This window comes from Humulus lupulus, chromosome 9, assembly GCF_963169125.1.
Source record: "Humulus lupulus chromosome 9, drHumLupu1.1, whole genome shotgun sequence".
NCBI lineage: Eukaryota > Viridiplantae > Streptophyta > Magnoliopsida > Rosales > Cannabaceae > Humulus > Humulus lupulus.
Window position 1 is genome coordinate 14,277,425 of NC_084801.1, and position 16,961 is coordinate 14,294,385.

A 16,961-nucleotide genomic window follows, 5' to 3' on the forward strand; every position below is an offset into this window, starting at 1 on the left:
TGGTAACAAAGGTTCTTAATTGATTCAAGCGCTAGTAACTCAGGTAAGCTCTACAAGTAGGAGATATAGGAACAGTATGGAAAAGACGTTTCCATTCCTGCCCTCGCAAGCAAAGGGGTTTCAAGATACCAGGCGACCAATCCTTCAGATTTTATTGGCGATATGCTGGGCTACTCTCCAGTTAGGAGTGGAATGCGAACAACTACTATGCTGATGATGTTAGTACTAAGAAAGCAGGGTCACAGGTAAAGGTCCATGAAGTGTCAATTTTGTCTTGCCGGGGGTATTCAGAATAATGCTACAAGAAGAAGAGGGGACAGGTATGAAGAGGTTTGATCTGAAGCCACAGAGAAGCTACTGAAGAATGTCTGAAGGATAGGGAGCACAACAAGACCGGTAAACGCATCATATACTACATAAGAATCTTTGCAGGTAGCTACACCAAAGATTAAAAGGACGGTAAAACTTGATGTTAGACCGAATGGATAGTGTCAGATCAGAAGTTCAAAAGATAGAGTAAGAATTGATTAGCACTTGGTGATGTAGGATTATGTGTGTACGGTTGAATACAGAAGGGTGGCATAAAGGACCTAACTTTTGATAAAGATATGAAACTGTGAAGGGTTCATCACAGGTTGGGGCACACCCAGGCACAGACTGACAAGAGAATGGTTCGAGCCTCGTGGGAGGTGAAAGAACGGGAACATGGTCGATATACATAGAACGTTGAATTGGCAGTGCATGCATAGTGTAAGGTATTTGAGCGTTTGGTCATTTGTAAGAAAGATAACCTTGAGACCAAGATTTAGTGAAACGTAATGGATGGATGGATGGTTGGTGTTAGAAAACCTCGACTGTACGAGGAAAAGATCTAAATGGAGGCGGATCTCTTACTTGGGAGGTGTGTGTCAATTAAAAGAACGCCACAAATTACAATGGAGTGGACAAGGTAACGACTGAGATTGGTATAGTGTTAGTGTGTGGTGATGAACAGGTATGTATTCTTTGGACAATGGAATCCAAAGTGTTGGTATTGTTGGAGACAGGGAAGAACCCTGTCAAGGTAATACAAGTTAGGGCACAAGGATCAGATGAGAGGTCTGATGGAAATTTGGCATGGAGATGGGAATTCTAAATGGATATCGATCCACCCCCCAGGGTATGTTGTACCGGGAATTTTGAGCAGGTGATAGAATCTAGTATACTTGGATATTGGAAGGTAAAGTGATATGGTGGTGGATCATATGAATGGACCACATTAGATTAGAAGTAAGGTGATTGGACAGGGAAAGTTATAACTCAGGTGAATGAGTTAATGTAATTGGTTCAGGTGAACTGGTAATGGGGCAGAACATTGATGGTGTTGAGTTGAGACCCTATAGTTTTCCAAGTTTTGGAAAGGAACTGGAGAACGAAGAGAACAGAATGGGAACCTGGAATTATCGGTTGATTGCAGATGGAATAACAATCTGAAGGTTTAACAATTATTTTAAGGAATTAAGCGTTGAGTATGAGAATACTTGAGATATTAAGGAAAGTGTAATCCTTGATGAGATAGTCACGGTGATGAATACTGGAGTATAGCTAAGGTGACACGGCATAGGACATGGTAAGATAAAAAGCAAGGAGTACTATTCGAAGTAAAGAAGTGAAAGATAGTGGATACTACGGTTTAGTATTGGTTCAGGGGGAAAACCAAAGAGGTTGTTGGAATTCTTAAGGCAGGAGTGTCTGCTATCTGAAAGGACATAGGAACTTGTAAATTGTTAATTTTGGAATACTAAGTTCCGGGATGAGAGATTTGTATCTCTCCAAGTAAGTGTAGACAAGGAAAAGAATGATATTCAAAGAAAGAAAGGGGGAGTTCTGACTCCCTATTCGACAGAGATTCTGAAGTTGTACCAAGGGTTAGGCCGGAAGCCTATAAACTGATCTCACCCTGGTAGGGGTGATGACTCATAGGTATTTCTATTATCAAGGATAAGACAATTAATTGATCGTTGTGAACTAAGTAGACCCTGAAGTTTCAACAGGTTTGTGGTGCAAGTGGGGGTTAACGAAAGTATGGCTATTAGACAAGATCTTGTGGAACAAGATTATTACTCTCGTAAGAGTGTTATTGAGGAGTAAAATTAAAGGCGTTGGACCTTGGGAATTATGGTCAGAGGTACGAGGTTTACTATCTGATGTGTTCGAATAAATTTCGAAGATGAAATTATTATAAGGATGGGATAGTTGTAACGACCCAAAATTACTAATAAGGCTTAAGGGCCTTGAGTAGTGTGCTAGGAGGGCATAACTGAATTATGTGAGATTTAAATGATTAGATGCATGATGATGTGTTAAGCATGCTTATATGTTAATTGGATAAATGTGATGCATGACTATGTGTACTAGTATGCAGGTAGGCCCTGATTAGGTTATAAGGGCATATTCGTAATTTTGGCTCATTGAGGGCATAAATGTAATTAATTGTGAATAATTGCTGGTACCACATTATTATGTGGATATATATTTGCAGCTTGTGACTCAAGGCGATCCTAATGAGCGGTTTAGCGGAAAAGTCACGGCGGGAATTTATACCCGGCTCGAGGTGAGTCTAGGGGTATTTATGGGAATTTAGGAAATATATTGGAGGTTATTTGATAATGACGAATATATTTGGTAATTAGATAGGTTCTGGGAAGTAAGCGGTAAATATTAAAGACACTCGAGGAATTAGCGGGAATTAGGAGTAATGACCAAAATGCCCTTAGAATGATTTAAAGGTTTAGTTATTATTGGGAGGGCAATGTGGTCATTTGGCTTAAAATCAGAGATAAGTATTTAGTTTGCTTTATGACTTAGTGGACATTTTAGAATCAAAGGGAACTTGAAAGAATGGAATAGAAGGAAGAAAGAAGGAAAAACATAACACCTAAAAGCTTATCCTTTTCTCTATCTCGATTTACCATTTTCTCATCCTTTCTTCTGGAGTTTGAGGCTGAAAATTCAGAGGAACTTTAGGCTAAGGCTTCACACTTGGGACCTTGATTAAGCTTGAGGATTCAGCAAGAATTAGTCATCCAATTAAGGTAAGCTTCAAGGGTGCTTTTCAGTTTCTAGTTTTTGGTGTTGAAATGGTTTTCTAAGCTGAATTTTTAATGGGAATTCTAGGGAATTAAGGCTGAGTTTTTTAGGAGTGAAAGCTAAGGAAGTGTGGAAGATAACCTAGGTCGAAATTCTCCATCAAAGGTATGAATTTCTGGCCTTGAAGTTCTAAAATTTATGATGTTCTACTGAGTTGTGAGCTCTAAGCTCAATCATGGTTGTTTCTCTATTTTGGGGTGCATGTGGTTGAGTTTTGTATGGTTGGGTCATATGGGGTGAGTTATAGATTATGGGAGGCTTGTTTTAATGTTTGCTTGAAGTTTGAAAAGGTTTAAGGGGGTTTTGGTTCGAGGAAATTCGAAGGAGACATATCTGGGCATTTTAGATTTGGAAGTAGCGTTGTAGCGCTAGTCCTGGGGCGCTACAGCGCTAGGCTTGGGTGCTTGGGGCGTTTTGGCTCTGGTTTTAGCGCCATAGCACCCACTTTAGGGTGTTGTAGCGCTACCCTGTTTCTAGAATAGGATTTTAGGGTTATTTCTTAAGGTTTTTGCCCGGGGGCTCGGGGTTTGATTCCACCACCCCGTTTGGTGGAATTAGGGTTTCCCGAGGGCACGGGATTGGTCCCGAGGCTAGGTTTTGGAATTGAAGTTTGGTGATGATTCTAATTTATGGTTGTGACTTGGTGTACGCTAGGGCTCGGACAGGATCGTGCTTGAGAGTCGGTTGCACTAATCAAGCTATCAGAATCTAAAGGTAAGAAACTGCACCCGGTTATGTGTTAATGATGGGACTAAGAGCTCCCTATATATGTATCATAGATGGTATTATGCCATGGCACATGTGATAAACGGCCTAACAGTACCTGAATCAATATTTGCGCACAGGGTGCGGCTTGACCACTGGTAGTTGAGGACAGCTTAATATTCACTAAGCTCGGTTTAAGCGGGCCGGAGTCAGTGGGATAAATAGGGGTGCGACCTAAGGGCGTCGACCCTGATTAATATGTGAATTGATTATTAATGTTAATTGATGAGCTTGGTATGCTGAATATCTGATTGTCTGAATATTATGGATTGTTGAGCGTATAGCTATGCTTTATGAGTTGTTTAGCTGTTGATTTGTAAATTGATTGCTTAATGGCTATGCTCTGTTATCTGGTTTCTTGCTGGGCCTTGGCTCACGGGTGCTACGTGGTGCAGGTAAAGGCAAGAGCAAAGTGGACCAGTCCTGAGTTGGAGAGCTTTGGGGCTGAATGTACATAGTCAGCTGGTTGGCCGCCACGACCGAGGAGTGGTATAGGACGAGAAAAGCCTAAATGTCTGTTTTGCCTTTAGAGTGGCTAATAACTGTACTTTTATTCTGAAATTTTGTAAACTGTCTTTTAAACGTTATTACTTTTAGGATCCCATGTACAAAATGTTTAATTATATGAAATGTAAATTTTGTGACCAAAACCTTTTAACCCTAGTTCAGTTATAGTTTCAGTAACACATTTTTAATTAAATGACTTGATTAGCAAGTCTTGCACCTTTATAAACACACAGTGTAATGGTCTTGGCTATCCAGGGTGTTACATATACCATATGTCAATTATCCAAATGTATGACATTCAGCATGCTTACTTAACAACCACTAGCATAATTATGATCATGCACAATTACAGAGACTCAAGCCCTGATCAATCTCATATTCAATATTCATGTAATCCCCTAATCACATGTTTCTCGTGCATCACATACAGGATGCAGTTTTCTTACCTTTAATCTAAGCACAGGTTACCAATAAACGAGCCACTAGCACGATCCTGATTCCAAGCCCCTAGTGATAACCTAGTCACAACCAATCATAATCTCCCATTAATAAAATGAGTAATAAATGGTTCTCGGACCAAGACCTAGCCTCCGGGACGTTGAATCCCACTAAACTGGGTAGTAGGAACGATCCTGAGGCCTAAGGTTTGAGTTCCCATGATTAAAACACAATTATGGCCAAAAATGCCCTTAAGCGTCGCGACCTCACCCAGACCTGCGCCGCAGCCCACCGCCTCCCTACAGAGGTCGAACCCAATCTACCTGAGCCTAGCACTGCGATGCTCCTACCTTGCGCCGCGGCCTTAACTGCCCAGACAGCAAGCCTCCTCCTTCATCAAGCCTGGGCCGCGACACCTAATAATAGGGTCGCAGCCATACCACGACCCGTGCCAAAAACTTCATTTTCTTCCACTTAAAACCTTTCAAAAACCTATCCAAACATATCCAAATCCAAAAATCAAAGTTCCCAAACATCCTAATTATCCAAAACCATTAAAACCCTAGTCTCAAATCATCCAAAAACTCATCAAAACATAAAATCCAATTCAAGCTTAAAAGCTTTAAAAACTTAGAACTTGAAACTTGGATTACCTCTGATTATGTCGTTTCCTAACTAACTCCTCTTGCTAATAAGCTTCTAATCTTCCCTAGAATCGATATGCCTCGATCCTCGCTTGAATCCGAGTCCTAGAACTCAAGTTTCCTTCGAAAATGTGATCGGGAGACGAAAATGGAACTTTGAAGGAGTGAGAATGTTTCAAACATTCTTTTTATTTCTTAATAGGTTACTTCAAGCTTAAGTAACCTCAAACAAATCCTAAAGCTCAGGGTCTCAAAAACGCCCCCGGGGTAAAATAGTCAAAACTCCCAGAATTTCCCCTGATCTTACGAACTCCCAATTTATCATCAAATATTTATTCCCATTACCCAATAACCTGGTAATGTGCTAAATACCCCTTGACGCACTCCGAATCAAGTATAAATCCCGTTGTTACTTTCCCACTAGCTTACCTCCTAGGATCGTCTCGTGCTGAGTAACCCTAGCTTACCAAATAATAATGAAGCACCACACACATGACACATATATGCCAAATATGCCCAAAATGACCAAAATATGAAAATCATCCAATTAATCAGAAATGGGTTCACATGCATATTTAATACACCTAAACATGCATATAATCATTTAATAGCATAATAAATCAATTATGGCCCTCCCGGCCTCCTAATGAAGAACCTACACCTTATTAGGAAATTTGGGTCATTACATATATCATATGTCAAATATCCAAATAAAAGGCATTCAACATGCTTACTCAACATTCACTAGCATAATTATGATCATGCACATTTATAAAGACTCAAGCTCTGATCAATTCCATATTCAATATTAATGTCATGCCCTAATCATATATGCTTATATGCATTTACAATGCAACCAATGTCCAATTATAGAGCCCTCAACATGCTTCATCAATAACCATGCATGTCACATACTGGGTGCGGTTTTCATACCTTTGGTCCAAGCAGATGTTACCAATAAACGAGCCACAAGCACGATCTTGTTTCCAAGCCCCTAGCGATAACCTAGTCACAACCATAATATAAAACCTCATAAAAAATGAGTAAAGAAATACTTCCAGACCCAACCCAAGCCTCCGTAACATCGAATCTCAGTAGGATCGATCCCAGGCCCTTAGAGTTAAGTTCCCACGATTAAAAACCAAATCTAGGCAAAAATGCCCAAGCCGGTCACGACTTGGCCTAGTGAGTCGCGACTTGCCCCAAGTCAGAAAGCCCCTTTCCTGGGCTCTGAGTGTGGGCCACGACTTGACCCCTCCTAGGTCGCAACGCGCCCCCTGGGCTTCTTCTTCCTGGCTTCTGGTTCAACTCAGTCGCGACTTGCTAGAACAAGGTCGCAACTTGACCACGAAACTAGCCATTTCCTTCGATTTTCCCACTTAAATCCGTCCAAAATCCTACCCAAACATATCCAAATCTCAAAATCAAAGTTCCTAAACATCCTAATTATCCAATACCAATAAAACCCAAGCTTCAATTCATTCAAAATCTCATCAAAACACAAAATCCAATCAAAGCTTAAAAACTTCAAAAACTTAGAACTTAAAACTTGGATTAACTCTGATTGAGTCATTTTCCAACTAAATCCTCTGGCTAATAAGCTTCTAATCTTTCCTAGAATTTCTAAGCCTCAATCCTCGCTTGAATCCGAGTCCTAAAACTCAAGTTTCCTTCGGAAATGTGATCGGGTGTCGAAAATGGAACAGGAGAGAGAGAGAACGTTCTGAACGTTCTTTTATAATTCTGATAGGTTACTTCAAGCTTAAGTAACCTCAAGAAAATCCTAATGCTCGGGGACCCGAAAACGCCCCTGGGGGTAAAATAGCTAAAAAATCCATAATTTCCCCCTGATCTCACTAACTCCCAATTTATCATCAAATATTTATTCCTATTACCCAATATCCCGATAATGTGCTAAATACCTCTTGACTTACTCTGATTCAAGTATGGATCCCGTTGTGACTTTCCCACTAGCTTGCTTCCTAGGATCGTCTTATGATGAGTAACCCAAGCATAACCAAATAATAAGAAGTATCACACATATACCACATATATGCCAAATATAGCCAAAACGGACCAAATTATGAAAATTGCCTAATTAAATAGAAATGGGCTCACATGCATATTCAATACACCTAAACATGCATATCAAATCATATTATAATATAACTCACATAATCACATAATGATACACATAAATATCATATAATCATATAATTCCATAATTTTCCATCCTGACCCCCTAATCAAGGCCCTAAGCCTTATTAGGAAATTTGGGTCGTTACAGAAAGTGACCTAAGGAAAAATCTGAGTTCCGCACAAAGTCCTCGTTCCGATACACATCCTGAACTGCGTGACTATCTGAATTCACAAAGGAGGTATCCGACTCGCAATGATAATATGAGTTATAATCAGCATGGGGGAGGTCCATCTATCGTACGCGACAATGGGAATGTCCCACCTAACCAAGCTCGAACTTGGAGGGAAAACAACCCATAAAACGCATACAATAGGATGGGGCTGGTGAACAACCCCCAGCTAACCTCGAGAAAAAAATCCAACTCTCGAGCGACTGACCTTGATGGAGGAACAGATGAAGAAGCTTTTATCTGGAAAAGGAATTGATGATTGTGATTCTGATGACAAGCTCGAACCTTTCTCCCCAAACATTGCTGCAGCTCTGTATCCTATTGGCTTCAGGATGCCAACCACACCTGCATTTGATGGAAACACAGATCCATCTGACTACCTCGGGATGTTCAATAAGGTGATGATGGCCCACAGTGTTGGGTTTGACCTAAGATATATTTTGTTCCCCACAACTCTGACCGGACCTGCCAGATAGCAGTTCGAAAAATACAAAAAACATTCGATCAACTCATGGAAGAAAGTGTCTTCCGAGTTTAAGAGAGTGTTTCGAGCTTCAAAGGAAACTCATGTAGAGGCTGACTCATTGGCCAACATAAAACAACAACCTGATGAGTCCTTGAAAGCATATCTGAGCAGGTTCACCAACATTGCAGCACGAGCTAGAGACGCTGATGATAGCTCCAAGCTCATGGAAATGAGAACGAGAATCCTGGTAGGAGGTGATCTATGGCAGGAGCTGCAGCGAATTTTTTTTTAAAGTGTAGATGAGTTCTTGGCCCTGGCTTAGGAATGGATAAACTTGGCGGAGGTGCGATCTCCTGTCGCAAGAACAAGACAGGTCCCTATTCAGCCCGCTGGAGCGGTGACAGATGTTGCAGCTATGGCTCAACCAGTTACCCAGAATAACCAAGCGGGAAACAATAAGAAGAAAAGTTATAGTGATGGTGACCAGAGCAACACAAAGAAGACAAGCCCAAGGAGAGATTCAAGCCCATTTATGCAACCTACACTGACATGATGGATACAAAAGAACATTTCCTGGCAAACTTTAATCGCCTTCCATGGAAGAAACCAGAGCCATTAAGGCACCGGAGGGCAAAGAAAGATCCCTCTAATTTTTGTTGAGATCACAATGACATCGGCCATAACACTGATAATTGCCGATAATTGCAGGATAAGATTGAAACTCTCATTTGGGCTAGGCCGTTAGCCCAATATGCTTGAAACTGAGTTGCTCCTACTAAATCAGCCGGGCAAAATTCTCATCCAGCTCTGGAAACTCCGATAGGTTAACCTAGGACTCAGATGGATCAGGGGAACAAAGTTGACCTTCCTCCAATAGTAGGAGGAGATATAACTACTATTGCCGGAGGACCTCATTTGGCGAGCACAAGTAGTGGATCCCAAAAGAGGTATATAAAGGAGCTGAAAACTCACAATGACATTGAATTTATCCTGGAGCAACGGTTATCAAAAAAATAATGGTTGGAAAAACAACCAATCATTTTTACGAAATAACATGCTATCCACATTCAGTTCCCCCATAATGACCCGTTGGTGGTAACCATTCAGCTTGCTAACCGAAGGGTATGAAGGATATTGGTTGACAATGGGAGCTCAGTAAATGTTCTTTTCAAGTCAACTCTAGAAAAGATGGGATTATTCGTAACTGATTTTAAGGCGACCTCAATGACATTGTACGAATTCTCTGGTGAAGGAACAACAACCATATGGATAATCAGACTCGTGGTTATGGGGGATGATATGCAAAATGTTATTAAAATACTTGAGTTTGTTGTAATCTATTGTCCGGCTGCGTATAACGCAATTTTGGGATGACTCGCGCTAATGGTTTTTGAGGCCATTACCTCAATCTGACACCTGGCAATGAAGTTCCCCTAATTTTCAAGTATATGCACCGTAAGAGGAGACCAGCTCGTTGCTAGAGAATGCTACAACATTTCCATGAAGGAAAAATCACAACCCAGGCAGCAAGCAATGGTCATAGTCGAGGGAGGAGAGGAGTCTCGGGTAATGGAAGTTACCCATGGGACGGAAGAACCTCAAGAAGGAGCAAACAAGGTTGCCCAACGAGATGACATTGATCGGTGCTTAGGTGAGGATAGATCTGAGCTCCAATCTATGGAGGAGCTTGAGGAAATCAATATCGTTCTAGAAACACCTTCAAGAGTTGTAAAAGTTGGGAAAAATATTGGAGCTGAAAGGAAGAAAGAGTTTGTCAAATTCTTGAGAAAGAACCTAGACGTCTTCACTTGGTCGCACAAAGATATGGTGGGAATCAGTCCGAGTGTAATAATGCATACTTTGAACTTGGACAAGAATGTGCATGCAAAGTACCAAAAATGAAGGCTTTTGGGGAGAGAACGATTGGAAGCTTTAGTAGAAGAAGTAGCTCGCCTACTTCAATGCGGATTTATCAGGGAAGAAAAATATCCGACCTAGGATGTTAACCCTGTTCTAGTCCCGAAGCCAAATAGGAAATGGATAACCTGCATTGATTTCTCTGATCTCAGCAAACCTGGTCCTAAGGACTGTTTCCCATTACCTAGAATTGATCAGTTGGTAGACTCGACATCCGGTCACGAGCTCATGTCTTTCCTGGACACATATTCTGGATATAACCAAATCGTGATGAACCCTATAGACCAAGAGCATACTAGCTTCATGACTGAGCATAACATATACTGCTACAAAGTTATGCCATTCAGGTTGAAGAATGTTGGTGCAACGTACCAACGATTAGTCAAAAACAAATTTGTTAGCCAAATCGGGGAAAACATGGAGGTGTATGTCGATGATATGTTTGTTAAATCAAAGACGGCCAGTAACCATGTGTCTGATCTGGAAGAGTGTTTTGGCGTACTAAGGAGGTACGACATGAAGTTAAATCCTCAGAAGTGCAATTTTGGAGTTTCGTCGGGAAAGTTTATGGGGTTTATAGTCAACAAAAGGGGGGATAGAGGAAAATCTAGAAAAAATCATATTGTTGTTTGAAATGCCTTCGCCTAGGTCGCATAAGGAGGTACAAAGTTTAACTGGAAAAGTGGCAGCCCTAAACTGCTTCATTTCAAAATTCACTGACAAGTGTCTCCCATTTTCCAACTTGCTTAGAGGAAACAAAAAGTTCAAGTGGACCGAAGAATGCGAACAGGCGTTTCACGACCTGAAAGCTCACCTAGTTGAAGCCCCCGTACTATCAAAATCGGTATCTGGAGAATGTTTGCTTCTATATCTAGCTGTGATGGAAAATGCGATCAGCGCTGTGTTAGTTCGAGAGGAGAATCAGGTGCAAAACCTAGTGTACTACGTAAGTAAAAGAATTCTCGGAGCTAAGTCCCGATATCCATTAATAGAAAAGCTCGCGTTTTGTCTTATTTTAGCTTCAAGGAATCTTAGACCGTACTTTCAGTCCCACACCATCCACGTCTTAACCGACCAACCTTTAAGGCAGGTCTTACAAAAGCCTGAAATGTCGGGACGTCTACTAAAGAGGGCCAGTTTGAGATATTGTATATGCCACGAACAATAATCAAGAGGCAAACCCTCGTTGACTTCGTGGCCGAGTGCACAGGCTTTCAGAACGAGTCGATGAGAGAACCAGTGCAAGAATTGTGGAAAATCTTCGTTGATGGATCCTCTAACAAAAATGGATCAGAAGCTGGGATAATTTTAATCTCACCTGAAGGGCATCGATTCTATACAGCTCTTAGGTTCGGATACCCAGCTTCCAACAATGAAGCCGAGTATGAAGCCCTATTGGCAGGAATAAGGGTAGTGAAAGAGCTAAAAGCAAAGGTGATCCAATGTTATAATGATTCCCAGCTCATGGTCAATCATATACTGGGGGAGTATCAAGATGGCGGCTTATTTAGCCAAGTTTAAGGGCGATTTTTCTGAATTGGAGTTCAGCTCCATTGAAAAAGTACCCCGCGAACAAAATTCCAATGTTGATGTTTTGGCTTGACTTGCTACGACAGAAGAGGTGGATACACTGAACTTAGTTCCTGTGGAGTTCTTGCAAAAATCAAGCATAATAGCATAATCGGTTGTGGTCGGAATGATTGACATAAAACCGACCGGGATGACCCCCATAGTGGAATACCTCACAACCGGTAAGTTACGTGACGATCGAAAGGGCATAATAAAGTTGCTATATCGATGAAGGGACTCTATATCGACGAGGGCATTCGCTACCCTTCCTACGATGTGTTTTGCCTGAGGAAGCATGAAATATCTTGCAAGAAATACATGAAGTCATCTAAGGAGACCATGTTGGGGCCAAAACATGGATGTGAAGGTACTGAGACATGGCTATTTTTGGCCTATGCTGACAAAGGATTCGATCTCATATGTGCATAAATGTGACAAATGCAACACTTTGCCAAAATTGCCCGAGCAATGCCTATTGAGTTAACCATGATCTCGTCCCCTTGGCCATTTGCAGTATGGGGGATCGACTTGATTGGTTCTTTGCCAACAAGAAAAGGAGGAGTTCATTATACTATTGTCACCATCGACTACTTCACGAAGTGGGTTGAGGCCGAGCCTCTGGCAACCATAACCTCGAAGAAAGTCCTAGATTTCGTCGTAAAGAATATCATATGTCGATTTGGGCTCCCAAAGAAGATCGTGTCTGACAATGAAACTCAGTTCGATAGTGATCTCTTCACAAACTTTTGTGAAAAATACAACATAACTAAGAGTTTTTCATTGGTAGCATACTAGCAGGCTAATGGGCAGGTCGACGCTATAAACAAAACCCTAAAGGTGAGCTTAAAGAAGTGGTTAGATGAAGCCAAGGGATTATGGCCTGAGCATCTCCCACAAGTACTCTAGGCCAATAGAACCTCACATCGCACCTCCACAAGACATACCCCCTTCTCTCTAACCTTTAGAAGTGAGGCTATGCTCCCGATTGAGGCACTGGTGATGATCCATAGACATAACACCTTTGATCAAGATAAAAAACATGAGCTACTCCGTGCATCCCTTGATCTGATTGAGAAAAAACGAGAATCGTCACAATTCCAACTTGCCCATTATCAACAGAAAATCACTAGTTACTTCAACTCGAAGGTAAAAGGACGTAGACTTGGACTCAGAGATTTAGTTCTCCGGAGAGTTTTTTTGGAAAGTAAAGATCCTAAGGATGGTGTGTTAGGAACGAAGTGGGAATGACCATACCAGATCGTGGAGAATCTACATGAAGGGACCTTTAAGCTAGCTCGGTTAAATGGAGAAATAGTTCCATTGACCTGGAATGCCATACACCTTAAAAAGTACTATCAATAATTTAGTTTTATTTAATGTTTCTGGTATTATTGTTCCATGTAAGGCTTATAAATAAAAGTCACTTCATTTTAATAACAATTGGATTTTAACATAGTCAATATTGTCATCTTATTATTGTAAAGAATCATGTGCTCATTTTGTAAAAGTGACCTAGAACATTTATAAGTTCTAGTCGCTTGGGGGGCACATAACCGAAGAGAGCTTTTAAAAGAGTTTAGCATATTCGGATAAAGTTTGAAACTTAGAATTTGGGAAAAAAAATTATTCAACGGTTTAAATCTCAAATTTTCAAAATAACTCCGAATACAAACTAAGTTGGGAAATTTATAAGACAAAACAAAACCTAGAAGACAACTAGGAAACCATGGATATAACAAGGTCTGAAGCCTGATTCTTAACAGGTACAATGCTATTAAGAAGAATAAACTCCTAGATACCACCAGGCCTGAGGCCTGATTCCTAACAGGTATAACGCAATTAGGTGGGAAAAATCTTGTATGCAACCAAGATGGATCACAGTGAGGTTCATTCCCATGGAAATATCGAGAACATCTTTGGGAGTACGCTCCTCCATGGCCCTCAAGTCCTTGACATTGGCTCTATATGCATGGCCCACCATATGGCTCGCCATCTCATATACAGTCCCTCAGAACGCTTTGGGGATCATTTCCAGCTCAAGTGGCTTTACAGGGATCTGAGCGGAGGGAGCTTCCCCCTAAATCACTTGAGGAACTGGGGCAGGTATATGTCGAGGGATGGGAGGAGGAACCTTGAGGATGGTGACTGCTATTACCAGGGTTGGGTGTTGAGTCTGCTGTTGCTTCTGCCAGGTGGAGCTGACACCTTTATCTTTAACAGAAGACTCGATGGAAGTTCCAGTCTTGGAGGCATGTTTCTTTGGCAGTCTATGCCTTTTTATTACATGCCTAACTCTGGCCCTACAAGCCTTGAAGGCACCCTTTAAACCCGAGGCATCCAGAAAATCCATCAATTCACATGCAAATGAGCAAGCAGAGGATTTATATACAAGGAATAGTTAGTCAAAATAATGCAAAGAAAAGAACAAAGAAAGAACCCTACCCTCCAAACTAGGGGAGGAATCTATTACGATCAACTCGGGGTTATGAACCAGATTGGGCAAAACCTCTAACTCCTGGACTACCAGGGCTGGGGGTTGAGTCTCATGTTGCTGTTCCCGGGTGGCGTTGGCACCTTTATCTTTGACAGAAGACTCGATGGAGGTAGTCTTGGAGGCATGTTTCTTTGGTAGTCTAGGCCTTTTAACTACGAGCCCAACTCCGGCCCCATAAGCCTTGAAGGTACCCTTTAAACCCGACGCATCTGGAAAATCAATCTATTCACCTGCAAAGAAACGAACAGAGGATTCATATATAAGGAATAGTTAGTCAAAATAATGCAAAGAAAGGAACAAAGCAAGAACTCTACCCTCGAAACTAGAGGATGAATCTATTACGATCAACTCAGGGTTATGAACCAGATTTGGTAAAACCTATAACTCCTGGACTACCAGAGGTGGGGGGGAGGGACTCTGGAATTATTACACCCTGGGTCCTAAGGGGTTCAGGCTCTTCTTCCGAGCTGGATTCATCTACGGATTGCCTAAAACTAGGGGAGAATACACCCTGATGTGAGGAAGGCCATGTCCTACGATTCGTACCATATTCCTAAAAAATGGTGGACCTAAAATGGAGGGTATTTTATACCTCAATGGTGCATCTGGGGTAGCTGTGGTCATAGCGTAACACCATATGATCCACACATTGGAGGAGAGTTGTGTTTAGGTCCGGGTCAACAGGATGTCGACTCACGAGCTGATGGGGATTGAATCAAATTAGCCTAAAACTGGCAGCAACCCGTTCTAGTTCTCTATTTGGGTTACCTTGGACGGAAGTGTCGGTTGCTGCCCCGGACTCAGCTCGGTCTGGGTGAAGATGCTACCCATCCTTAGGAACTCTTCTCTTGCACACCAGTGGCACCACATCTTCTTCCTCCTCAGTGTCTTCAATGGCGGCCATGACTTCTTGAGGAGGGGGAAGCTCAGGAAGCATGGAAGGTGGACCCTGGGTTCTGATAGCCAGTGTCAGATAATAATATAGGCCACCATGGTAGTATTGTTCACTACCTTTCGAAACTCCTTCTCCTTCGAAGGAAGATGGGACAACGTCTCATATTGACATCCAAGGGTCTCAGATCGCCCTATCCTCTTGAATAAAGGAGCATAAAGAACGAACTTAGTCAGGAGGATTAAACATAATAAAAAATAATAAAGGAATTCATGTATAGAGTTCAAAAAGTTAGGAGACTTACGAGGACAGTTGAAGTATTGGTGAGTGCAGTTCTTGAACCCATTCGACTTAAAGAAATGATCTTTATAGCCATTTGGGTGGCTGGGGAGGTCAATGACGGAGGCTGTGTTGTGGAAACGAGTGAGGTAGTAGAAATCATCACCTCGTCCTTTCTGATCAGGGCTAGCTTTGAGGCAGAAGAAGTACATAATATAACCCGGAGTAGGGACCTCCCACTCGTTCCTCAAAAATTAATATTTTAACCCCGGGAAAAGTCGATACATGTTTGGGGGGAGCTAGAATGGAGCCAATTCGATGTAGTTCAAGAAATCTACAAACTCTTGGTCCAAGGCACCTGCTTTCAGGTGCTCATCACTCCAAGCCCCGAAGTCATCTTGCAGTGGGGCGCAGCTCCGCTCTCCTTCCAATGGAGGTCGGGCGATAAGGCCCTCAATCCCCATCTCGATCCCATGGCTCAGCAGTATCTTGTTCACCTTCCCCTGAGTCATTGTTCAGGATACGATGTACTCGGCCTCGAAAAAGGTGTCAGGGTTGACAACAATCTCCCTTTCCACCACTGGGCCGAAGTGAGGTATAGGACATTCAGACGAAATCTTCTTGCCTTTATTCTTATTTTGGGTACAGGAGCTTGCCACATTTTCTTTGGTGGGGCCATGATCTAGCTTGCCTGACGACAAAGCGGCCTATTAGTGGTGACCTAAAATAATGCCTAGCTACGACGATAAAGGTACGGTGACCCAAGGGTTTGAGTGCGGTTTATTTTTGGCCTATGATGATCCAAAATCTACACGAGCTAAGCTATGTCCTAGCATCATCGTGTGTTTCCACGCACAATCCTAGGCCACGCGCTATGGACTTGGGAAATTCCCAGATACTTTAGGATTCGCGTGTCAGACCCACTACTTTTTTTTTGAAAGCGGTTTAATGCAAAACTACTTAAGGAGTCGTAACCCTTAAGCTACCCAGGGCCAAACTTAAAACCTCTCAACTTTTACATCCAAACAGTTATCTTAATCGAACAACGGTTTCCTTACAAAACCCAAAAAAATTGCCTAGTTTTCAAACACCTTATTTCTAAACAAGTCTAATATCGTTCTTATAGCCTAAACCAATCGCTATTGAACTCAGACATGGCTAGAACACAAAATGGTACTGAAAGTAAAAAATATTTTTCGAAGTAAAAGGAACTCATTGGAAAATAAAGAGTGAAAGATTCAAAACAGATAAGGAGATACTTACAGTTTATACGATGAGAATGTTGGTGCTTCCAAAGGCGGGAGCTTGAGAGCTTCTAAAAAACGGAAGGGTAATGAAGGTCTTTGAAAAATGTTTGAAAGAAAAAGGTAAGTTTGTTTCTGAATGGAATGTTTTTGAATGCGAAGGTGGTGAGGTTCAGGTCTGATCTCCCTATTTATACGTAAGCTTTAAGAATTAATATGGGCCATCCGATCGGGTTAGCCCAGGATCC